Genomic DNA, 26,656 nt, shown 5'->3' on the forward strand with positions numbered 1-26,656 from the left:
CCAGCATTGCTCGCCTTCCCCAGGCTTCACACAACCCATGTGAGGTCAACAGAGAAAACACACTCACACACTTTTGTGGACCCAGCCTCTCCTGTTCAGTCTTATCTTGGCAAGACACACCTAAATGTGCTCAGATCTCTCCCATCCTAACAATCCCTGTCTCTACCCCATGTTCCCTCAAAGCCACTGCCCGTCTCTGTCCTCCAGGATCAAGAGAGTCCTCTCCACCTGACTTGCCATCTACATTTCCTGTTGACCCATGTTCTTGATGTGAACTTCTCCAATCAGACCTCTGGGCCCATCAGCCCCCTGTCTGGCTGGCCTAGATGAAGGGCTCCACATGGCTGGCTATTCCTTCCTTCTTGGCTTCCAGGGCGCCATTTCCTGGTCTCCCCCCCCCATGTCTTCTTCTCCTCAGCCTCTTTCCCCTGTCCTTGTCACAGAGCACTTTAGGAACCACGTCTTACTTCATCTTCCCCAGAAGTGGACCCTGTGATAGGATTTGAAAGTAAGTCGTTTATTGGAGAGGCAATCCCAGAGACCCCTTGCGGGCATGGAGGAGGGAAGACCCTGAGGGCTGTTTACTTTCCACCCATGAAGGAGTAGGTGTGGTATTCGCCTTCCTGTGTCTGGCTTGTTGCACTTAACTTCAGGACCTCCAGTTCCACCCCTCAGGGCAGAGAGGACGAGAATGGAAAGAAGTTGGATAACGGGCACAAACCAGGACGTTAGTTAGGGTTCTCTGCAAGTTTTGGCTCCAGTAATCCTTGATATATTTCAAATTAATAGAAGAGCATGAAAGTTCCCGACACAGAAAAGATCAACAATCGACGAGACAGAAGTGCTAAGTATTCTGATTTGATCATTGCACACTGTATTGAACTACTAAACTGGACCTCATAAACATGTATACATATGATGTCACCATGTAGATTTAAAAATCAACAATGTGGAGAGCGAGTGTGGGAAGTGAGATGGGTGGGAGGTGAAGAGTGGAGACCCAGGTCAGACCACGGGGGTCTGGAACCACATCCTCCCATAAGTCTTAAGAATCAAGGATTATCTATTCTCAGGGCAATGATTTCTGAAGAAGGAGTGAGCTGGGGGTATTCATCCACCAAATTCTGCCAGTCCCTGGGGCCAGATCACATCTTTAGACAGAAATGCAGGTGGATGTCACTCTGGCTGAAATGACAAGGGCCAGAGAGACAGGGATTTGTATGATTTTGCACACCCCTGGGGCGACTGCCTGTGACATTATCACTGCAAAATAAAATCTAAAGGCAGTGATGAGGCCAGACATCCATAATCCCAGCTACTCAGCAGGCTGAGGCAGGAAGTTTGCTTGAGCCCAGGAGTTTGAGGCCAGTCTGAGAAATATAGTAAGACCCTGGCTTGAAGTAAATACATAAAATCCAAAATAGTAACCGTGGCAACAGCAACAGAGCCAACGATCCGTTTCTATGCCTGGACAGTCCTGATGTCAACCCCTTGTGTCCGAATTTTGTGGCCTACTCTGGATTTCCTTTGACCCTCAACTGCCCGCAGAGACTTGTTTGATAAATGGACATGTGTGTGTGAGTGTGTGAATGTGAGTGTGAGTGTGAGTGTGTGAGTGTGTTTTCTCTGTTGACTACCCTTGACAGCGTCTGCTTTCTTTTTCACCATATCTACACAGTCTAGAAACATCCTTGGTGTTGAATAAAGTTGTACTGAATGGATACTAAAATGCCAACATCTATCATGCTTCGCTTAAAAAACAAGCTGTCGGGCTGGGGATATGGCTCAAGCGGTAGCGCGCTCGCCTGGCATGCGTGCGGCCCGGGTTCGATCCTCAGCACCACATACCAACAAAGATGTTGTATCCGCCGAGAACTAAAAAATAAATATTAAAAATTCTCTCTCTCCTCTCTCACTCTTTAAAAAAAAAAAAAAAAAAAAAAACAAGCTGTCCACAAACCCAAAAACTTAAGAAGACTAGTTTTATTTTTGGAGATTTTAGACAGAATATGTGATTATATATATTTTTACATATTATATTTTTTTGCTGGGGGGCTACTGGGGACTGAACTCAGAGGCACTTGACCACTGAGCCACCTTCCCAGCCCTATTTTGTATTTTATTTAGAGACAGGGTCTCACTGAGTTGCTTAGTGCCTCGCTGTTGCTGAGACTGGATTTGAACTCGCGATCCTCCTGCCTCAGCCTCCTGAACCACTGTGATTACAGGTGTGAGCCACTGTGCACAGCTTTACATATCATTTTGATGTAAAAAAAAATATGCATTGTGTGACTTAGGCCACCACTAACTGGCTTGGCAAATGCCAATTTCTGTAACTCAGGTGACCAGAGTCAGCTCCAGGGCATAGGATAGAGTCAGCAAGCAGCTCAGTGTTTCTGCTCAGGAAGATCTTGTGCTTTCATGCTTTGCTTTCAACATTTTGAAATTTTGTAATAACTTTGAACAAGAGGTCCCATATTGGGGCTGGGGCTATGGCTCAGTGGTGGAGCGCTTGCCTACCACGTGTGAGCACCAGGTTCAATCCTCAGCACCACATAAAAATAAATAAATAAAAATAAAAGTATTGTGGTCCATCTCAACTAAATTTTTTTTTTTAAAAAAAGGTCCCATACTTTCACTTTGCACTTGGAAAAAAAATTAGACAGCTGATCCTGCAGGTGACAAAGGGTGACGTTCCTGAGTGGGGACCCAAACCTGGCATTTAATGTCTGTATGCATCTTTTGTGGAGGCTCAGCCACAGGCTCCCTTGAAGTGGTCTGGAGTTTTCTAGGGATCTCCACATCAAGGCCGCTCACAGCACTAACCCCCACCTGTGGCTGCTGAGCTCCAGGGTCTGCTCTCACCAACTCATCACCAGACACACGCTCGAACGTTTCTGCTGATCCGGAGGCAGATGGTCTGGATTGGAGCCTGTGGTCAGAGTGTGAGAGCTGGAGCCACTCTTGACGCACTTGCTGTGGGTTTGTGTGGCGAGAGGCAGAGCTGTTCCTGGTTAAGTCATGATGAGCTTCCCCAGGGTGACGTCTGCATTGTGGCTTTAAAACTGCAGGTTTCTCCAGAAGCCCAGGGAGAGCTTGATAAGTGCCATTTCCCAGGTCCAACTCTCAGAAACTCTGAGGTGGGCCTGGGGTGAATCTTAGGAGTCTTTCTTTTTAATGAGTCCCTTGGGTCTCTCCAGGGCCATGCCATGTGGGACAGTCACAGGTGTTCTCCCTGACATCTTATTGCGAAAATTTCAGATATGCAAAAATGTTGAAAGAACTGCGTAGGCACCACCAATATCCCTACCACCCAGATTCTGCAACTAACGCTTTGTCACATCTCTTTATCACATGTCGATCCATCCATCTCTGTATCCACTCATCTGCCCATCTGTCTATCCAACCATCCATCTACCCACTTATATATCCATCCATTACCTGCTCATCCACCCATCTCCTCAACCACTCATCCACTTTCACAACCATCCATCCATCCATCCATCCATCCATCCATCCATCCATCCCTCCATCCATCCATCTTGATGGAGACTTTGGAATGCTCCATCTCTAAACATTTCTTGCTAAATATCTGATTTTCCATGAGCAAGCAAAATGTGGCCAGGGAGCAAACATTTGACAAGTCACAAGATGACAGCACCACACTTTCAGGTTAACTCCTTCTGTCTTTAATGTGTTGCCTCCTAGGGGGGCTGTCTTGTTTATCTGCCTCTTTGAACTCTCCCCATCGATTTCTAAAGGCATAGTTCTTTTAATATTCATTTAATGAAAACACCTCCAATTCATCTATGTAAATAATTACAAAAGGCACAAACATTTTAAAAAGCAAAACATATGATTTATGATTTGAATATGGCTTGAGCATCCCCCAAGGCTGGTCCTCAGTGGTGTTGAGGCGGTGGGATCTCTAAGAGGTGGGGCCTAGTGGGAGGAAGTAGGTCATGGGGGCACTGCCCTTAGAAGAGATTAACACTGGTGTCACAGAATGAGTCAGTTATGGTGACAGTGAGTTGTTATTTAAAAAAGAAAGACCGGCTTCTCCGTGGTCTCTGACTTCCTATCCCACCACGCCATCTCTTCTGCATGTGATTCTACTATGTCGTTCTCCACCATGTGGTTCTGCTGCCAGAGGGGCCCTGGCCAGAGTCAGTGCCAAGTTGTCTGAACTTTCGTCCCTGAAAACTGTGAGCTGAATAAACCTCTTTTCTTTTTAGAGTATATCCTGCCTCAGGTATTTTGTTATAACAACAGAAAAAAGCCTAATACGTGTGCATATTATAGAAAAATAATAATAATCTCATTGCTCTTGAGAATGTCTGCCTCATTCTCTTGTCATGTTCACCCCTGGTTTCCCACATGGAGCTTTTTCAAGATGTAGACATCCTGCTCTAGTTTGTGCCTGGGGACTGGGGACCTTGGACACTATGGGGACTTGACTAGCTTTTGAGTGTGGTTTTAAAGCTGTCTCTTTTGCCAAGGTTTGAGCCACCTGCCCAATCTTTCTGGCTCTCCAAAGCTCTTTTACCTGATAATATTTCGCAAATGCAGGCAGAATATAGGTCAGCCGATAACCCGAGGTCAGGTGAAACTCGGCCATCAGAGGCTCAGAGCCCATCCATGTGCACGGGGAAAGCTCTTGTGGGAGGGAATGCAGCATAATGTAATCAAGCTCACAAAGCTCATTAACAGAGAGGTGTGGGCAAGGACTGCCCAAGCGCAGTAGGATGAAGCCTCCCCAGGAGAGAGAAGCCAGGAATTGTAACAACACAAAATAAACAACTAAACACAGAAGGCCTGTTAGCTCTGAACCGACTCCTTCAGACCTTCGGCCCTGCCCAGGGTCTGGGTCTATGTGCTCACTCACCGCAGCTGTGAGTTAGGATAGAGTACCAGCTGCTTCTGGTTTCCAGCACCAACACCTTTGACAAACTGGACTCTGATCTGCCTGTGTGTACGCCAGTCCTGAGACTGGCTCTCCACCCTCACAGACCAGGGAAGAAAAATTTGACTTTTGACAAGTGACATTCTCAACCAGCAACCATCAGACCCCTCCTCTGAGTTACAGAAAGTCACGGACACTGACCTACACGTCTTCAGGGACGCGGGAGGCGGAGTAATTCCACACGGTGAGCACTACATTTCACTTATAAAAATGAAGCACCAAATATTGATGAACCCTAGTGTAGGCGTCCTTTCCTTCCTGGAAAGAGCTTTTTGAAATCACCCTCATCTTTTCTCAATGGCGTGGTGTCGTCTCCCAGAAGAGGGGCCAGGTGAGCTTCAATTCCAGTGGCTCAGGGTGGGCACCACAGTGGTGATTCCCCCAGATTTCACACATGCGTTTAAAAAGAGAGGGATGAGGTAGCAGAATCAAGGATCCGTGGCCAACATGGGCAACAGAACCTGGTGACAAGCCATTGCCACAGACCCCGAAATGCACAGGTGGTGACAGATCACCATCAACCACAGGGTTCCTGGCACTGGCATCCGTGAGGTGAGGAAGGAGAAGATCATAGTGCGGTAGGTAGGGCCCAGTGACCCAGGACAGGAGGCCCCACTAGGCCAAGTGGAGCTTAGCAGCCTGCTGCTGAGTGAGCTGGTGGCCCCCTGAGATGACACCAGGTGACGTATGGGACCCACCACCAGATCACCCAGGAGAGTGCAGTAGCCTCACCTGAGGTCACACAGTCTCCAGCTGAGACCAGTCCAGAAGACTCTGTGCCCAAGGGACAGTGAGGCCAACTTGAAGAGAAAGGGAGGAAGGTAAAACGGAAACAGAATGTCACTGGATCGGCTTCTCTGGTTGTCAATCAGTCACTGCAAAACTTAGCGGCTTAGACAACAATTTATGGTCTCACCGCTTCTGTGGCTCAGGAGTTTGGGTGCTCGTAGCTGGGCCTGCTGACTCAGGGTCACCCCCGAGGCTACGTATGGATGACTGAGGCGTCAGCCGGCCCTGAGGAGGGTCCACTTTGAAGTTCATCTTGAGCTGCTGGCAGGTCCTCACTGGCTGTTGCCTGGGGACATGGGTCCCTGCCGGGTGGCTTCTCCATACAACAGCTTACCTCCTAGGGGCTTGGCTTCAAGATGAGCCAGCCAAGAAAGGGCAAGTGTGTGCCCCAAGTGGAGTCACAGTCCTTTTAGGATCTCTCCTCTCACCTGGCTTCTCTCTGCCCAGGACCCCTGCCTTCCCCTCGAGACTCTTCCTTTTACCTTTCAGTCGGATGCTTGGGCAGAGGCAGGGCCCCTCCGGTTACTGTGTATCTCAAGGGTCCGTTTGCTTCTCTCACAACATGTCGTACTATGAGTGATGACTTTGTCTACACAAAGTCTGCAGTGAGGACTTTAAAATAGTCATATAACAATATAGAAAGATAGTGAGGGGGCTGGGGTGGGGGCTCAGTGGTAGAGCGCTTGTCTAGCATGGGTCAGGCACTGGGTTTGATTCTCAGCACCCCATATCAATAAATGAAATAAAGGTCCATTGACAACTAAAAAATAGTAAATATATATACATATGTGCCTAGGAGACTGGAAGAGTGTTTTCATTATTCACAGTCTCATCCCCAGCACCTAGCAGGGTGCCCAACACATAGTCAGACTTCAATGACTATTTGGATGGATGAATCCATTTGATTTTGAATGGCCATTGTGTTTTTTTTCCCTCACCATCCTACATAGCACAAGGGCAGTGGGATTACACTGTGGTTTGAATATGTCCACCAGAATTCACGTGTTGGAACTTTTTTTTTTTTTAAGAAAGAGAGAGAGAGAGGAGAGAGAGAGAATTTTAATATTTATTTTTTAGTTCTCGGCGGACACAACATCTTTGTTGGTATGTGGTGCTGAGGATCGAACCCGGGCCGCATGCATGCCAGGCGAGCGCGCTACTGCTTGAGCCACATCCCCAGCCCTGGAAACTTCTTTATTTATTTCTGGTGGTGCTGGGGATTGAACCCAGGGCCCCAGAAATGCTAAGCAAATGTTCCACCACTGAGCCACATCCCCACCCTGTGTGTTAGAAACTTAAACACCCCCAATTCATAAATTCCTGGGACTGGGTCTTTGGGGGATAAAGAGGATTAGATTGGTGGTAAGAGAGGGTCCCACGATGTCATCATTATTAGTTTGCTAAGAAGAGGAAGAGAAACTTGAGTGAGGATAGTTGCTCTTCTCTCACCATAGGATGCCTTGCACCATGTTATAATGCAGTAAGAAGAAGCACCATGATATGGGACTTCTCAGCCTCCAGAACCAAGAGCTAAATAAACCTCTACTCTTCTTAAATTACCCAGTCTGTGGTATTTTGTTATAGCAACAGAAAATGTACTGCTATAATCTGTTAGAACCAGCATGGAACCCAGAGTGCCTCTGTTCCCCTGGGTCAATGTGAGTGTGTTGAGGCTGAGGTTCTGCTCATGATATCCCCTGGGGGAGTTTCAGGCTTCACCTAAAATCTTTAAGGAGTAGCTCAGTGGTGGATGCTGGGTGAAAATTCTTTTTGCTCTCACAGTAAGTCCAGAAGTAGCTAATGCAGAACACCACTTTAGCTAGAAGGAGATAGAGACCCCAAAAGCACACTTTTTGAGAACTCTTCCTAAATAAGATCATTTTTCTCCTGATTTGTTAGCACCTGTGATTGTTGGGGAAATGTAGGTTTGACTCAGTCTGAAGTAGCCTTTAAAATATTCACTTTGGGAAGAAAGAAGGCTCTGATTGACAGCTAAGGGCTCCATACTGTCGTCTTGACTGCACTCACTTGCTGGGGTGCCTGGGGAGATGTGGAAAGTTCCAGCATCCGGTCCCACCTCCTGAAGCCCTGATGTGGCAATCTGGGGTGACACATGTCCCCAGAGGTTAGATAAATTCTGTTAGCCTTTGCAGGGTGTAGCTATCGCTCATCCCTATACATGAGTCACTATTTCATACAACTTGCATAAACTCAGGCTATGTTTCTACCCAAGGGTGATTTTTTTAATTAAGTAAGCTTCTGTGTTATAGTAAGCAAACATTGACCCTTAAGTCGATAATTGGTTTAATTGAAAGAGTTAAAAGATTATCCCCAGGAGATCATTCAGCAAAGCCATTCTTGTTGTAGGAGAAGGAGTGGCACAGAAAAGTGGAATGAATTGGTGGCACGTGAGAAGAAACTGTCACTGTGCACAGTCCACTTACCACTGTGAGAAGGCCCAGAGTTTTGCTTGCTTGTTGGTCACCTGTTTGGACTGAGTGTTCAGTGCTGGTCTCTATGGTTCATAATCCAGGATGATGGACAGGAGAGTGGGAGGTTATCTTCACAGAGGCTGACTTACCAGTGTGGGCAGTGGAGGTCTATGGAGGCTCTTGGAATAAGAGAGAGTAAGAGAGAGGCCTTAGGAGAGGGATGCGGTGCAGCAGCAGGACCTTTGGCATTACATTTGTCACCAGGACTGTTGGTAGGTGTGGTAGTCAGCTTTTCATCACTGTGACAGAATACCTGAGATAATCAACTTATAGAAGGAAAGTTTATTTTGGTTCACTGCTTCGGAGGTTTCAGTCCACAGTCATTGGCCCTGTAGCTTTGGGTCTGTGGCAGCACAGAACATCATGGTGGAATCACATGGTGGAATCACATGGTGGAAGAGACTGTTCCCCTCATGGTGGCCGGCAAGCAAAAAATGCAAGGGACCAGGATCCCATATTGAGCATCCCCTTTAAGGACACCCCCAGTTACCTAACTTCCTCCCACTAGGCTCCACCTCTTAAAAGTTCCACTACCTGCCAATAGTGCCACAGGTTGGGGATCAAGCTTTCAACACCTGGGCCTTGAGGGGACATTGCAGATCTAAACTCTAGCAGTGGGTGTTCTGAAGTGGAACATTCTCTGTCATCCTTAAACCTCGACAAAGACATAAACTGCTTCTGTTCACTTTTAGTAGTTAGATTGGTGTTTCTAACATCACTGATGATACAGGAGAACATTGTGTTTTAATGAGTGCTTAGCTCAAGGGCTGGATAATAGATGCCTGAACCTTTTTTTTTTTGTGCAAAAGCCTGTGAATTTTTGGACTCTAAGAACACATTTTAATACTAATTAGGTTCTCCTGTGTATAAGAAATGATGCATGAATATGGAAATCTAAAAGTCCTAACAGTAGGATTGAGTTTGTGGTGGATTCAAATCTCCCTTCCACCTCAGATCTCCTGGGCCCATTCCACATGCCCCATTGTTAATAGTGTTATAGCCATGTCCTGTTTATGATATCTCTGTTAACAATGGACTGCGTACATGATGGTTGTCCCATAAGATTATAATGGAGCTGAAATATTTCTATCACCTAGTATTTCTGCTCTTTTCTATGTTTGGATACACACGTACTCACCATTGTGTTAAATACCCTAGAGTATTCACTGCAGTAACGTGCTATGGTTTGCAGCTGGGGAGCCATGGTTTGTCATGCAGCCTGGGTGTGTAGCAGGGTACACCATCAAGGTTGGTGTGAGTACACTCTGACTAATCCACCACAAGGAAATTGCCGAATGACACATTCCTAGGACTTTTTAATATGCAGGCCAACAAAGAAGGCACATTGGCAACAGGTCACATAGATGAGAGCATGCTCACAAGCAGATGCTTGTGACCTTGAGTCCAAATGCTGAATTAGGGTGTTTGTAACCTGGACCTGCCGCAGTCTTGGCTGGGCACAAGATCATGAGCCACCACACAGCTTGTAGATTCAAACAGCAATTCTTTATTCCCGAACTCACACCGGCCTCCACACACGTTCTGGGGCAATCCCAGTTCAGCTGCCACCCAATTCACCTACTACACCAGGCTTTCTTCCCAAAGTGCTCTCTGAATCTCACGAGAGCTCAACAGGAGCTCAGGTAGCAGGAACGCCCTAATTCCAGCAGCAATAATCCTCAACATCGAACTTCCCTAAAATCCAAGGTCTTAAACTGGGAACGCCCTTAACCCAAGGAGCGGGATACTTCCTCAAACTGCAGGACACACCCTAATCCTGGATCCTCCCTGGTCGTTGAGCAGGGTCATCTTTCTCAAACACACATGCAAGGTCAGCAGCGAATTTAACATGGGGTACGCTGGCAAGGAAATTTCGATGGTCATTCCTACTTGGTAATGGCCCTCAGCATGGACCAAGTACTGAAACAGCTGGCCAGAAGTCTCAGAGAGGGAGCCTAACTATAGCCATCTTGGTTCTGCCCTACAAACACTATGCTGGAGCCCCTGGTCCCATCCAGTGAGGTTGGTGGAAGGTGGATGAGGTACGATTTCAGGGACGCCCATGAGGGGGCAGGACAGAAGATGCCCCTTAACCCCAGACCCTAGTATCTCATTCTCCCTCTCACTCACCTGCTGGAAGCTTCTATCTTCTTTCCATTCCTTAAATGTGGGTGCTCTCCTAGGCTTCACCCTGGGGCTGTCACCCTGCCCCTGCTTGTGGCTTCAAGGGTCAGCCATCAGCCTGTGGCTTGTGCTGGTGGGTCTTCAGCTCGGACCTTACATCCATCATTTATACACCACCACAGTGCTGCTCAACCGTGACAGTCCCATTTCCCTTGCTGACTTTCCGCTTTCAACCCAACAGGTCCCCCCAGAGCTCCAAAGCAGGAGCCAGGAGACCCCTCCCTCACGCCTCACTTGGTCAGGTCGCGCGGGTCCTGCCAGCAGTACTTCCAACACCAGTCTGTGCCCTCTCTCTGCCCAGGTAAACTGCTGCCTCCTTGGATGCTGCTCCACCCTCCTATGTGGTGCCCCTGCTTCTAGCCTCCCAGCCACTAACCTTCCTGAGACCATTCTAAATTAGAAATGTCTTCATGTCATCATTCCATTTGGAATAGTGCGTGCTTTCTGTTTCTATTCTGATGGAACCCACACAGTCTAAAGCCTATTTTCTACATTTCTGCATTCCAGGCATTTTTGAAATTCTGTGGTTCTGAAAACATGGCTTGCTCCCTCCTGCCTTTGCACTGTGTTCTCTCTGCATGGCACATTCCAGCCTTCTGCTCTCTGCCTGCATCGTCTGCTTGGCTTCTACTGCCACTTGGACCTCAACTCAGAGACGGCGGTTCTAGGAAGCCTCAGGTATTTTCCGTGCCATGGCCGTCAAGCATCTGCACACACCGCTGGACTGCACCCTTGCCTCCCTGGCATCTGAGAATAAAGCCATGTATCTGATGTTCACCACTGAATCTAAGTCCCAGGACCTCCAGATGGTTTACTAGTAGCAATACCCAGCTGAGACTCCCCAGGACGTGGGAGCTGTGAATGGGAGCAGAATGAGTTAGGATGTGGAAAGTTCCCCACCTGCCCCTGAAAATCCAACAGCAGTGTCTCTGGTCCGGAATTCCTCATGGTGTGGGGCTGGGGCTGTCAGGAGCTTTCTTGGGCTGAATATTTAAATGCCCCCATCTGACATTCCTTCCTCCTTTCTCTTTCCCTTCCCTGGCTCCTTCCCCTTCTGGTGATGGGAGAGAGCACTGAGCCGGTGGCATCAGAAGACGCTGTAGGTACATAAGCACATTCTCTGCTGCCTGCTCCTTCACCCTTCCAGACACAAGCCTAGTCTAGTATAACAGAGTGATTCTGAATTTATTGAACTCTTCTGCTGGGTGACCTGAGCTGCTTCACTTGGGCAGTTCTCACCTTACTAACTACCCTGGTCAAAGGCATACTCATTCCATTGTTCTGGTTTTTCATTTTTAATTCAGCAGTTAACAAATTACACGATACATTCAACACTTGGCTATAAAATAGGCTTTGTGTTAGTTGATTTTGTTCAACTGGAGGCTAAGGTGTGTGTTCTGAGCATGTTTAAGGGAGGTTAAGCAGAGCCATGACATTGGGTAGGTGAGGTGTATTGAAGCATTTAATGCTGCATGAAATCCTGGGGTGTAGCTCAGTGTGGAGCACTTACCTAACATGCATAAAGCCCTGGGCTCTATCTTCAGCACTGCCAACATAAACAAACAAATAAAAAAGCACTTTCAACTTGTGATATTTCCAACTTACCAAGGGGTTTACCTGGATGGAGCCCCATTGTAAATCAAGGAGCAGTGGTCATTTGATTTCTCCGATTTCTGTCATCCTTGGCTTTTCTGTGAGAGTTTGCTGCTATGGTGAAGTGAACATCTGTCTATCTAATTGTACTGGAAGCTGTAGATAATGGAATCCATTCAGGTACCAGGCCTTGTCTGTGGGCATCCTAAATACTAACCATGGAACAATCAACTACTACATGTATGGATTCGAGGCTGTGACACTTAAAGTATAGCAGTGTTAACTAAATGTATTGAGTTTGGGCCATTATGTGTTTCTTCCATTACGGAATAGTAAGAATATACATGCTATCACATGGGGTATGTGTCTGTGGACAATCTGAATATCTTAAAGGCTCTGGATGAAGGGGGATGGGAACTGGAGTGCTGGTGAAGTTCTGTTTTGTCTTCAAGATGCTGGTTGCATGAATGTCATCAGTTTGCAAAACTGCATCAAGTTGCACAGATGTTTGGCTTCCTACATCACATTGCATTTCAATTGCAAAAAGGTTTAAAAAGTAATGTTTGACACTGAAACTCAGTGACCTGGAGAATAAAGAGGGGTGGGTCCTGACCTGTCAGTTGAGGGTGGTAGAATCAGGTAAAACCAACCACAAACAATAAGGAGACCTTCAAAGGAGAACTGAACTCTAAGTCGAGAGAACTCCGTTTTCCATGACACGACCATGTTGCCACGCCTCCAACTCACAGCTGAAGAGAAGAGCTGTCTAAGGTGGAGGGCACAGGGGGAGGTGGAAGAGACCAGGCAGACCTAAGAGGGTACCGGGGCTCGTGTGGCCCTAGGAACATGAAGGATTAAGGAGCCAGGACTGGGTGGAGCCAAGACAGACAGACAGACATCTCTGGAGGAGGCAGGCTGCTCTGTGGTGGGTGGATAGCTCTGCCACGGCTCCAGAGTAGAGTGAATGCCCCTGGGGCCATCCTGAGGGCTGGTGACCAGGCAGTGTGGTGATTTTCCGAGACAACCCCCAGGGTTGGAAATTTGGCAAAATGTCCACGGTCCAGGATTCACATGAACCTGACTCACTGCCCTAGGTCCTTCTCAACAATGTTCCTCAGCCACATCTGGTCTACTGTGGTTGATACTCCACATAAAGACTATCAGTAATCAAAAAAGAGCCAACAAAAGACCCAGGCAAGAGTAAAATTGGGAATTAATTGATCAACAAGAGACAGGTGAAGAACACGTACACAGAGTCGTGCTTGAGATTGAAGAAAATATCAAACGCATGCTTCTCCATGAAAGGCAAAGACAAGGAAAGGAATGGCTCCTGGGGAGCTAGCTCTCCAAGGAAAGGCCTGCAGGCATGATGTGGCTACATGGAGAGCGTCAGCTTGTCAGGATTAGGAGAACAGCAAACAAGGACCCATGGTATGTCCTACCAGAGTCCTGCTGACCAAGCACCTGGAGCTGGACCGGTGCTAACTGAAGGGATGAACTGGAAATTGAGAGGTGGGTACAGAATTCATGTAAGTGTCCAATGAGGGCTGGATTGTGTGGAAATTCCAAATATGGAGCAGAATGCAAATGCTATCACATGACAATTTAGAGATACAGCCATGGAAAGTTGGTTCCAGGATTCCCTTCTCCTGTGCCAAGAATCCATGGATTTTCAAAACTGCATGCTATGCACTTAAAAGATATCTACGAAAGAGGAGCTCAAAAGCTCCAAACATAAAGTAATGACAAGGAAACAGAAATGTTAATTTCCCTGATTTGATCAGTGCACATTATACATGTATGACCAATTATCACACCATACCCCATAAATTTGTACAGTTAAAATAACTAAAAACTGGTAAACAATGATGTAATTTCACAAAACATTTGCACATCCTTTTGCACACTTTAGATCATCTCTAGATTACTTGTGGTGCATAATATAATGTAAGTGCTGTGCAATAGCTGTTATCCCACATTATCTGGGGAATAGTGATAAGAAAAAGTCTGCACATGTTCAATATGAATGAAAATTAGTTTTCCAAATATTTTCAATCTGAGTTGGTCAAATCCTCAAATGCAGAGCTCGTGGATACAGAGGACTGACTGTAATTGCGAAATTAGCAAGAATTTGGAGATGAAGAGAAAAGAAGAAGAAAAAGGAAGTTGGCATAATGCTGTTTTCCTAGCCTTCCGTGGTGTGAGGAGAATAAAGCAGGTTTTGAAGTTACAATTCAACATTTCCTTGTTAAGTATATTATATGATGTTTTAAAGATAATTGCATCAGATCTGAAAGCTTTGCAATTATGGGGAAGGAAAAACACATATGCCCCATATTGTTGCCCACGTATACACAGGTGCTGAGGGCAGAGTGAACTGTTGACATCTCTTTGTGGGGGAAATGATGGACTACCTCGTGAAATTTTAAAAATATGCTACTTCTTGGAATGTATCCATATATCTACTTACACAGAACTTGGGCAAAAATGCCGATGACATGTGGTCACCATAGGCACAGATACAAAGAGGCTCCCCCCAGGGACATCTTTATGTCCCTGATGGCTTACCATATTATCTTTCTTGTGATTTGCATTTGATAACAAATCATTACAGTGAAATTACTTTTCTTTTACCATTTCAAGCTGTATGACCTTGAAAGACCTTGAGCTTCTCATCTTGGTTATCTCATTAGCAAGTTGAAAGCTGTACTATTTCCTATTCAGGACTGCTCCAGTTACAACGAATTGCATAACTAATCACCTAAAGACACAGCAGCATGCGACAACAGTTTATTTATGTTCATGGATTTGGTGAGTTTGGAATTCAGAAGGGACCTCAACTAAAAGACACTGGGGAAGGGGCTGGGATCTCCTGTATCTCACTCATGCATGTGTCTGGTGATTGGACCTGGCTGGTGGCTGATGGCTCGGGTCTTGTACATGCCATCTCTCCCTGTTGGCTAGCTGGGGCTCCCTCAGCATGGCAGCCAAGTTCTGGCTGCAAGTATCCAGGAGAGATGGCAAACCAGGGGAAACTATGACATTTTCCCCAGCTATCTTTGGAAGTTGCATTCTGTTGGTTTAGGTAATTGGTGACAAACTTCTGCTCAGGCTTAAGGGGAGGCATATTAGTTTGCCAGGGCAGCTAAGTGCCACATAACAGGTGACTTAAACAAAAAGAACTAATGTTCTCACAGTTCTGGAGATTAAGCAGTGAACAGGGTTGGTTCTTTCTGAGACCTTTCTTCTTGGTTTGTAGACAACTGTCTTCTCCCTGTCATCCCTCCATGTGTATCTGTGTCCTAATCTCCTCTTCCTATAAGGACACCGGTTATACCAGTTTAAGGTCGCTTAACCTTCATTTAAAGACCCGACTTCAAATACAATCCCATTCTGAGGTCTTCAGGGTTAGAATTCCAGCGTATGGATTTGGGGCTTGGAGCACAGTTCAGCTCACAAGAGGACAGAATGTAGATCCTACTTCTTGAGAGAAGGCTAGGATCACACTGTAAGAAACATTTGCAGGTGGTTCAGACCAGTGGTCTAGTACAACTTACAGGGTCATCATAACGCAATCTAACCCGGATGGAGGTGAATAATGACGTGGCACGCTCTGTCCTAACAGGGCAGTAGCTTATTGCAGTCCAGGAACAGGCCTCTGATTAAAGGTCCTGCACGTTCCCGGGCACGTGTTGTTAGCCAGGAGGATCATCTGAGTACTTACCATGTGTAGGATGTACATGGCTGGGATTTTGAGCATGAATAGAAGTGACTTTTTGAATGGACCTTGAAAACCACCTCTGACTCCAATCCAGGTTTTTGTTCCTATTTCTCATGATGGAGGGCACACGTCTAAACCTTTAAAAAGTACCTCTTGCTAATAAAATCGTGGGTGCTGGGGCTTGAGGTTCCTTGTGAGTGCCAGCCTCCTTACTGTCAACCTCCAGCACCTGCATCTCTGGGCTGGGTTCTTTCTGGCCTCCAGGATCTGATTTGCCCAACCATTCAGACTGGAATGTGGAGACAATGAATGCCTTACCTGCAGCCAGTGCCTTCCACCAGCCACCGTGGGAATGGCCGACATGTCCCCACGCCCTGCTACCTGCCCTGTTGCTGGCACACTGAAACTCAAGGGTTTCAAGTGGGGTCCCTCTCTGGTTGACCACAAGGGCAACTAGATTCATTCCTGCCCTTTCTATACCCACCCCATACAGGGCTCCTCGGATAAACTCCCACATCTGCTGCCGGCACTTGGAGGTTATCAGGACTGGTTTCTGGAGGAATCAATCCAGCACAGAGGATGATATGTAGAGAAGGTAGCAAGACAGCCAAGGGAAGGCCACTGAATCCCTCCCAGGTCTGAAATTGTCTTTTGAGTTATCTTTGTCTCATCTGAACATGAGCAAATGCCCAGGCTCCCCAAGTCAGCTGGAGCCCCTCAGGAGCTCCCCACTTTGAGCCCTGCAGTGCTGCTGCTCACACTGCATCACAGAAAGCCACAAGGGTGACCAACTAAGCCATCCTCCTGCCTTCTCTTTAACGGGAACCTGCAGAATTACAGATGTGGATCTGTTCAGAGTATCTGGCCCATACCCTGGCAACAGGGTGCTTGCTGATTACTTTTACCTTCCTGGCCAAGCCCAGCATGACTGTTTGCCTAGAAGAGGAAGCGAAGGGTGTGAAATCTGCATTTAGAAAGTCATTCCCACTCCTGTCCTGGTGTCCTGCTGTGGCTGCATCTGGTGATTGGTCAGCTGGTTTTTGTGGATGACACCTGCATTCTGGTGATTCTCAGCCTGTGAATGTCCTTGAGCCCGGGATGCATGGGGATGAATGGGGACAACTTCCCTGGGGCTCCTCTCTGGTTTTGCTGATAAATTCAGGCTGCCCCTGGGGCCAGAGAGGGACAATTTAGGGTACCCTGTCCCCTTCCCAAAGCCTTGTGCAAACACTGGCTCTGCCTGGAGCCCAGCATGGCCCCCTTCTGGAGAAAGTCGGCAGCCCCACTGGCTGGCCCTGCCTGGCTCCAGCTGACTCCTGTCCAAGGGGCAGCCTTATTCCCTCTGCCTTCCCCAAGCTCAGACCCAGCTGTTCCCCTGGCTGGTGTCTCCCACCAAGGACTCCTCCTTTCTCCCCGCCCAGGGTGTGTTTACCACTGTGCACTTTGTGTTGAACTTGGGTTAGACTTTCCTCCCGACTGGTTTTCAATGTTTCCTCTGCTGACTTATCTCCCATGGTGGATTCTCAGTTCTGGACACTGGGAGTTCAGCAATCTATCAGTCTGTGTGGGTGAGCTTGGCTGCCCGATGGGACTGAGGGGAACACCTGTGGGCCCATGGTAACCCACCCCAGCTCTGTCCAGGCAGAACACACTGATCCTCTTTGGCTTCATGCGCAGCTCCAAGTCTGGGCACAGAGGTAAAAAGAATTGATGACCACTAGGCACAAAGGTCAGGGGCTCAGCCACAACCACCCCGAATCTAATAAAAACAAGCCTTTAGCTCATGGGGAAATGGTCAACCTAAAGAACCACGGAAGACGTGGGTCTCAAAAGTGGAATGGTTTTATTTGGGAATGAGCAGATTGCTATCTGGAACGTGTGTGTCGTGACGGGTCGTAAGCATTTTTGGAGAGGCAGAGGAGGAAGGCAAGGGCTTCCAAAGGTAAACCAGGGGAGGTTATGTAAGTTGTTTTGAAAAAATTATCCTTGGCAGCGAGGCTCAATAACAAGGGTGGAGTCAGTCCAAAGTTTAACAGGCAGCTGCTGGGTGGCTGTCCTATTGAAGTGCCCTTTGCATAAGGCTGTGGTGGCCTCTGTGCAGGGCTGTGGTCTTCAGAGACCACTGGTCACAGTTTTTTTTGCAAGCACGTGTGCATGAGAGATGGTCCTCCATGGGCTTCCGACCCCATCTTCTTAGGGCTGCTGAGTCTCCATTCTGGTATTGACAAGTGTCACAACAGACCAGGAGAAGGGAGCCATGTCAGACGTTGCTGAGGGGTGTGCTTCTAAAATTGCAGGAAAGAGCAAGCAAACGAAAGGAGGCCACTGGGTCAGCTGACGAACACATTTGGCACTTGGAAGCCGTGCTTGTTCTAAGTTGGTGAAGAATTTGGAAACGTTGAGCCGGGTCAGAATCTGGAGACTGAAGTGCTTCATGGACGGAATGCTTATAAAAGTGATTAAAATAACTTTACAGAATTTGCCTGAACGGGGGGGAGAAAGAGCCTTCGAGAGGCTCTGGAGGTGGGAATTCAGATGCCTTCTCCTGCTCTGTCTGAGAGCTGAACCCGCTCCAAGGAACCCGTGAGTCTCCGCCACAGTCGGCAGGGCCAACAGCGATGATTAAACATTTAATCAGACACATGATACTTTGTTGTGTGTTCATTGCGGCTACAGGAAAGGGTGCTGTAACTGATCTTTAAATAGCAAACCTGCGGCTAAATTTCACTTCATCCATCAAAAGCCACTGCTCTGCCATGACCTAATTTTAACTGCTTATCAATTCCCCAGTGCTTGTTGGTTGATGCAACTTTGATCCTCTGATGCTAGATGACTTTTGTGCTGAATATAGCTAGAATTTAATATGAATCATTTGGATGGCTGCCCAGAGGAGCTCGAGAGAGAGAGAGAGAGAGAGAGAGAGAGAGATGGAACATTCAGGCCACCAAGGTAGATGACAATAGACATCCAGGCTTTCCTTCTTCCTGGGAAATCAACTTCATATCGCCAGGCGTGTATTCCATGCACATTATCCTGGGACTTTTATTTTCCCTCCTGAACAATGAGACTCTTCTCACGGCAAACACACAGGGGAGGTGATCATACACGGGCACTGCCAAGATGTAATGATAGTGTCAATAATTGCAAGATGTTTTAAATGAGTGTTTTCTAAGCAAATCATTGCCTTCTCAGAGGGCTTTTATTTCCACTTACGGAGCGAGCAGCTGAGATGCTAAGGAGGATCAGGGAGCATTCTGACGGGCCTCCTCCTCCCCCCTAGTTTATTAGGTAATGTCTTCTGCCTCTCCTACTGTCTGGCTTTTCATCTGAATTGCCAGATTTCCTTCATTCCCATCTTCCTGGCTCATCAGAAGGGCCCCCTGTGTCACACGCAGCCCTCTGCCACCCACTCCTGTTTCCTTGCCCTGGTTGGCTTCCTTTCTAGCTATAAAACAGTCATGTGGCTTTAAGATCTCCATCTTCTGAACTTTGCAGGTAAAGCTACAAGACGGGAAGACTGGCAAGACTCACGGAGGTGCTTCGGCCTCCTGGATGGGCCTCTAGCCACCAGCCTTTCTCCTCCAGGCCTGGAAGATCTCTTTCATTTCTTCAAACTTCTTGAGAGGCATAACTGCTGCTGGCTTAAAACCCCCTCCATCCTGGGACTGGGGCTGGGGGTGGTGATAGGAGGAAACAAAGCTTCATCCTGGCTGGGCTAGTTCACAGGTTGATGGGGAAGGAAGCCAATCTCAGGATGCCTGCGGGTATCACTGCCGGCCGGCAAATCTTGCTTACAGCCTCCCTTCAGCTCTAATCATCATCTGCATTAATCTGAAGAGCAGGATGATAAGTACCTCACTAGGGAGTGGTGCCTTAATGAATATAAGGTGCTTTAAGATATCCAGAAGAGCCAGGTGTGGTGGCGCCTGCCTGTAATCCCAGCAGCTCGGGAGGCTGAGAAGAAGGACTGTGAGTTCAAAGCCAGCCTCAGCAAAAGTGAGGTGTTAAGCAACTCAGTGAGACCCTGTCTCTAAACAAAATAGGGCTGGGGATGTGGCTCAGTGGTTGAGAGCCCCTGAGTTCAATCCCCGGTACCAAAGGAAAAGAAAGAAAGAAAAGAAAAAGATATCCAGAAGAAAGTTTTCTTTAAAAGAGACAGTAAGCTGTTGTAACAAAGTGGCCAGAATGACACTCATTTAACCAACCTCACATGAGGACAGGTCAGACCAGCTTCTAGGTGCTGTGGAAATATCAGAGCTATTCCTTCAGCCCAGTCTGGGGACATCAGTGGCTTGATAGGAACAGAACATTTGATTTCCTATGCAAACATTTTAATCCTACTTAAATCACTCTTTCTGTAATTTTCTTGAGCTTCCCATGCTGGGGAAGGCAGTGTGATTTCCAGCACAGGTTTGTAGGGGACACGGGTTTGTAGGGGACACAGGGTTTGTGGGGATGTGGCCTCAGGGCTGGGTTGTCTTCATGCCGTGAGAGTGAAGACATGTGTCCATGTGCCTGTCCAGAGCCAGCTGCACATATGAGACTCTGTCCTGAGCAAATTACACTGCAGGAGAGCAGGGGAGGGGCAGGAGGGTCACTTTGGATTAGAGAAGAGAATCCTCTGTGTTAATGACTCCATGACCAGCTGGCCATTCTTCTGACTCCTGGGTCACGGTTTAGGCTAAAGCTGCAAAGCCTTCCGCAGACCAAACCGGAATAAGATGGTGCACAGCTTGAGGGGCAGGTGATCAACCCCCCTCCCCTCTGCGTTACTACATAATGGTAAAAGCACTGTTGTTGTTGTTTTGGTCTCAAACTGTTGAGAGTGAGGCTTCCCAGAAATGAGAGGGTTTATTGAGCCACCACAGATGCTTGCCAGAAAAGGAGCAGGTCACTGTGCTGAACCAAGGCCACCCAGAGCACTTTTATAATGGAATACTGGTGGGGGACATGATCGTTCATGTTAAACCTGCGATGGATACAGGTAAGATGGGCATGATGATGCAAAGTGGCTCTGGACAGGAGTACGGTCCCGTGTGAAGTTCTGGTGCTTCTGGATTGGTCGGGGTTAATGGTCTGGACACGTCCCCTGTCAGCAGGACACTGGTGGCACCTGGTGGCTGGAAGGCCACCTGAGACTTTAAGTCAAGGTTTTATCCAGCTTGGTTGGGCCTGAGTCTCTAACTCATGAATTCCCCTTATCTCTTCCCCCTTCCATCCTCTGGCCTTTGTCATTAAATTGAGGACATCTCAGAATTTTTCTTCTGTCATGTTCTAAAACCCATTCTTTCAAATGCCAGGAAATCTTCAAAGTGATGTGTCTTTTTATGTGATAATGACTTGACCAGTGACCAAGGGTCTTTAGGCGGCTTCACAATGGGAGCTGGTCCTAAGACATTATATCAGTGGCCAATGATATAATTAATCATGCCTGTGTAATGAAAGTTCCATACATGCATTCAGGTTTGGGGGGACAATAGCTCTCAAGTGGCACAGGGACTCTTCCTCTTCCTGTTCCTTGCCCTAGGCATCTCCTCACCTGGTGTTCATCAACATCCTTTACAATAAAGTGGTAAATGTAAGGAAGTCTTTCCCTCGTTTTATGAGCTTCTCTAGCAAATTAATTGAACTGAGCAGAGGGCTGTGGGAACCCCAATTTGCAGCATGCGTCACAGGTAGGGATTTGGGACTGATGTCTGAAGTGGAGGGTGGGGGTCTGGGGACTGAGCCCTCAAACCTGCAGCGTCTGATGCTCTCTTCCAGTGGACGGCGTCAGAATCGGATCAGACGCCCAGATGGTGTCATGCCCAGATGGTATCCTCTGCACAACTGATTTCATGCTTCATGTGAAGATCACCCCCACCCCATACACACACACACACACACACACACACACACACACACACACACATTTGGTTGCAGAAATCTTCTGTGTTGACTGCTGGTTGTCAGAGTAGAGAGATCTGTCCTTTTTTTGCGGAGTTGGAGATTTCCTATGGATAGTCTTCAGGGAGAACTTCGATTTGTGTAGGAAGCCCAGGCCACCGGGGTAGGTGGTCCTCTCTGAGGTTCCTGCCAGGTGGAAGGGCCTGTCGACTGCTACTTCGTGGGATACACTGGATTCATCCATCTCCCAAATCATACGGACAGACACGACACCCAACAGTCCTTATATCATGCCTCGGCCAAAGAGAAGTTGAACCACCAGAGTCAAAGTCGGGACCTCTCTATACTCCTAAGTCAGGCTTTCAGTTAACTGAGATGCTAATTAGGTAGCAGAGCCTCCCGTGGGCCCATGGCTCAAGTATGGAGGCCCACTCAGGCCAAATGCAGTTTAACTGAGCACCAGCTCCCTGACCTCATCAGTTCACTCAGAAACCACTCCATCCTGTGTTCCTCCACCAGAATCAGAAAGTGACTGGTGGAGGAAAAGCATGGGGTCCCCCCAGTCCCCTTAGCTGAGTGGTCAGGTGAGTGAGACTCTTGCTAGTTCCTCTTTCTTCTCCCTTCTCTTTTGTGCAAATACAAAAATGGTCTCAGTGATGACCCCAGTCACACAGTGGTTGCCACTTGGAGGACATCCACATACCTCCAGCTCTGCACACACTCCTTGCCTGCGCACACACAGGTGTAAAGATGAATCCACAGTGCACGTTCCTCTTGAGTGCACCAGCAGACCCTGGTGGACACCACCATTCCCTGGACTACAGCAGGCAAAGGCAGGGCCAGCTTATTTATCTCTGTCAATCAAACTCAGCGTGCCACGTTTTGAAGTAGTACATGGAACTTCCCAGTGGACTTTTAACACCTGGGCCAGAGTGAGGTACTGGAAAAGCTCTTACTTCCTGGAGAGGTAAACTTTTCCAAACCAAACCACCTGAAATGCATATTCTTCATGAACTTTGAGAGCTTCGCATGCACGGACAGCAGAGGCGAGAGATGCACCCCAATTCATGACAGGATGTTCACAATCCTGACTCCACTGAAATTCGTAACATGGGGATGTTTGCGTATTTATTTTGCAGTGCCAGGGTATGGGGCAGGCCCAAGATGGCTATGGTTAGGCTCCCTCACTGAGATGTCCGGCCAGCTCTGGAGTCAAGTCATACACCCCCCGATTCAGCATCTGGACTCATGGTCGTAAATATCTGCCTGTGAGCATGCGCTGATTTATACCACCCCTTGGCATCGGTCCTTCCTGGATTGCCCTGCACCTAAAAAAGGCCTATGAGACTCAGGGGGCTGTTGCCACCTTCAAATAAAGCAGGACCACCACCCCAACTGTTCCTTGTATCTTCTTCCAAATGCCCGGGTCCCAAATCTGTTTCCCAGAGTCTGAACCCCTGCAGCACACGGGGACTGAACCCAGGGGTACTCCACCACTGAGCTACATCCCTATCATTTTTTATTTTTTATTTTAAGACAGGGTCTCACCAAGTTGCTGAGGCTGACCTCAGACTTTCGATCCTCCTGGTTCAGCCTTCTGAGTCGCCGGAATTACAGGTGTGCGCCATTGTGCCTGGCTTAACATCAGGATGTGAACCTGTGGCCTGCAGATCTCCCGAGGCCTGGTTAACAACACACACCTTGTGGTCAGCTTCTTGAAGGCCCCACAGGAGCTTCTAAGGGGCTTCAAGGTTCTTGATGACCATCGATTTGCACAGGCAGAAGAACGAGCTGACTGCTTTGGGAGGGCTCAGGACACGTTTCCCGCCTTATGAACAGCCTGGCTCTGTCTGCCTCCACTCTCCAAGGATTGTGACAATGTGCACAGTGTTGGTGTGGCACCTACCCCCAAACATTCCCCCCTCTGGGAGAGGATTGATGGTTGGCTGGAAGGCCAGAGAGGGGTACAGTGTGATTCACTTATGGTCAGATTTACAGCAAACCCCTCTAGTGGGTTGATAATCAGATGAACAGAGTCAGCAGTATCTTCTGGGGGGCGGGGATGTCGTTGTATTCTGGCTCAGCTAGAGATGGACCCTCTGTGTTGTTTGTTTGTGAACATCAGAAAAAGGGACACCAAGACACCACTCTTCACCCCGGAGCCCAGAGCGCGACATCTCAGATCTCCTTTTGAAGCACACCCTGTCCCGGGGTGGCCCCCCTGTAATCCAACACAGTTGGGGGTGCTTAGAGGGACCTCTCTCCCCTGCAAAGCCCCGAGGAGAGCTCCTCCTTCTCCCATGGACCCTGGCTTCCCAGAAGAACTGTCTTCTGTGACATTTTCCTTCCTCGTGTAATCAGAGCCCTGCAGGAGCCTGATCCAAATTAGAGAGAGTGACACTCAATCACACTAATTTACAGGGTGGCTTCTGGGGTCTGGGGCTGTGGAGGCTGTTTCTTCAGAAGCCAAAGTACTCTGGGAAAAGGTGGGAAACTGAGGCTTACGAGGTTTTCCTACCAAAGGCTAAATTTATCAAATCCCTTCAAATACTGGCACTTTGAAGAGTAGGTAGGTCGCTTCCCTGCAAAGCTGTCCCCAAATGGTACGTTTTACTCCTGTTCACGATAAAGTGGAACACCCAGGGGTCCACTTGGAAGAAGGTGTCCAGAATGGCAGTTATCAAGAATGCCAGTAGCCAATAAATGTGGGGAACTGGGTACACTCATCCATTACTGGTGTGACTGCAAATTGGTGCAACCACTCTGGAAAGCAGTACGAAAATTTCTCAAAAAACTAAGAATAGAACCACCTTATGACCCAGTGATCTTATTCCTTGGTGAATACCCAAAGGATTTAAAATCGGCATACTACAGGTTCACAGCCACATCCACGTTTATAGAAGCATAATTCACAATAGCCAAGCTATAGAACCAATCAAGGTACCCTCCAACAGAGGGATAAAGAAAATGTGGTGTGTGTATATATATATATACATAGTGGAATATTAGTCAGTCATAAAGATGAATGAAATCATGGCATTTGCTGGTAAATGGATGGAACTGGAGACTACCATGCTAAATGAAATAAGCGAGTTCTAAAAAGTCTAAGGTCAAGTGTTTTCTCTGATATGTGGAAGCTAATTCACAATGGAGGTGGGTAGATTAAAAAAAGAATAGAAGAAAGATTAGTGGAGTAGACAAGGGGAATGAGGGAAGGGTGCAAGATGGGATAAGGAAAGACAGCAGGATGGATCTGACTTGACTCACTGTCTGTTCACATATAAATATACCACAATGAATCCCATCACCTTTGGATATCCACAACACACTGATTTAAGAACTCTATAAATAGCAAAAAGATCAGTAGAGGGAAGGAAATTGGGGAGGGAGGCGGGAGGGAAAGGCAAAGTACTGAGGACTGAAGTACAACAAAACCTGTTCCTTGCTTTTATCATGATGTCAAAGTAAGTCCTATGGTTATGTATAACTAAAAAGAACCAGTTTAAAAAAAAAAAAAAAGGAATGAAAAACAAAGAAGAAGAAAGTGGCACCTGGTAATGTCCTCCAAGGAGACAGGGGAAGAGGCCGGCCCTAAATTTGGCCCAAGGATTTCATGTGGGCTGAGGGGGGCTTGCAAGGACCCTCCTGCTGTGGGGCGTGACTGGCCCTTCTGCCTCCCACAGCAGCACCTCCCTGGACCGCTCCTGGTCGGTCACCCAGCTGGGGCTCCCCACGCCCTCTTCTATAGGCACCTTACTGCTTTGGGTGGGCAAAGCAATTTCCATGGCGCTGGATAGGTTTAGCGCCGAAGGATAAAGGTTGGGGGAGATGAATGAAGATTTGTGGTATCTCTTCAGGCAAAACAGAAGGGACAGTTTGTGAACTTGTGTAAGAACAAGAGGAGATGAGTTCATATCACAAAGGGATTTTATGAGCCCCAAACACATAGATTCTGAGTTTGAAGACTTTGGCAGAGGAATAAATGAAGCCCAAATCTCTGGGTTGAAAGAGAAATGGAACACACCTCTCACAAAGCAGAAGCCAGAAAGAGCCAGTGGGAACTATGAACAGGAAGACAAGAGATGCCAGGTTCCAGATGCCACCTCCGAGGATCAGGAGTCTGACGTGGAGAGAGGGACCGATGGACAAGGGGGTCACTGAGAGACCTGACCCCGACAGTCTCACGGCATCAAGGCACATCTTTACATGGATTCCAGTGATTTCCCTGGTTAAGTGAAATAAATAAACCTATAGAATTTCAGAAACTTTTTTAAAAAGCAAGCTTACCTACAAGAAAAAAAATGGAGAAGATTCACATCAGAATCTTCTTTAATAATGTTGGAAAATAAAAAATAACAGTTTCTTTATTTTCCCTTAAAAATAGATTGTTCCCCAAATAAATCATACTAAGAAAAAATGGAACTCAAGGTCCAGTATGAAATGTTATTTTGGACCTGGGTAGCCTCAGAAAGCATAATGATGTCCACTCTCTGAGGATAGTATAAGAAAATGCTTTAACGGAGCTCGTGATGGTGAAGAGTTCTGGCCCTACTGGGAGCCATGAACTTGGCCCTGCAGGTGTGATGTCCAAGTTGATCACTGATAACAGACCGCAAATGCCCGAGTGTTGGCTAAGGGTTCTTGACACAGAACATTCTGGAAGGGAAAGCATATTGTTTCCTACTATTTAAAATCTTTAAACATCTCAGCAAAACCCAGTAGGGCTCTACTGTTGGGTGTGGTGGTCGGAAGGACAACTAAGGGTTGGGGGGTTCCAGGAACCCCAGGCAGAGTGACCAGTCCTCTGAGAACTGGCCTGTGGACATGGGGGAGGATGGGTGGGTGAATACCTGTGTGGGAGCGTAGAGTCCTTGTCAGTCCATGCTGAGGTGAGACAGAGAAGGAGAGGGTGTGATAGCTGATTTAGGGGTCCACTTGCCTGGGCTAATAGGAGCCCAGGTATTTGGTGAAGCATCACTCTGGGTGCCGGTGGGGGTGGTTTTTGAATGGCATTTTTGAATAACACTT

General features: G+C 47.5%; 1 long non-coding RNA gene across 1 annotated transcript; it reads left to right on the top strand.

The window, feature by feature from the left end:
• Positions 1–17,199: 17,199 nt before the first annotated feature.
• LOC308631905 lies at positions 17,200–18,388 on the top strand. The gene is made up of 2 exons (XR_014018381.1): positions 17,200–17,439; positions 18,040–18,388. It is a non-coding gene; the product is annotated as an uncharacterized lncRNA (long non-coding RNA).
• The last annotated feature ends 8,268 nt before the right edge of the window (positions 18,389–26,656 follow it).

This window comes from Spermophilus citellus (assembly GCF_964194105.1).
Source record: "Spermophilus citellus genome assembly, chromosome: 12".
Taxonomy (NCBI): Eukaryota; Metazoa; Chordata; class Mammalia; order Rodentia; family Sciuridae; genus Spermophilus; species Spermophilus citellus.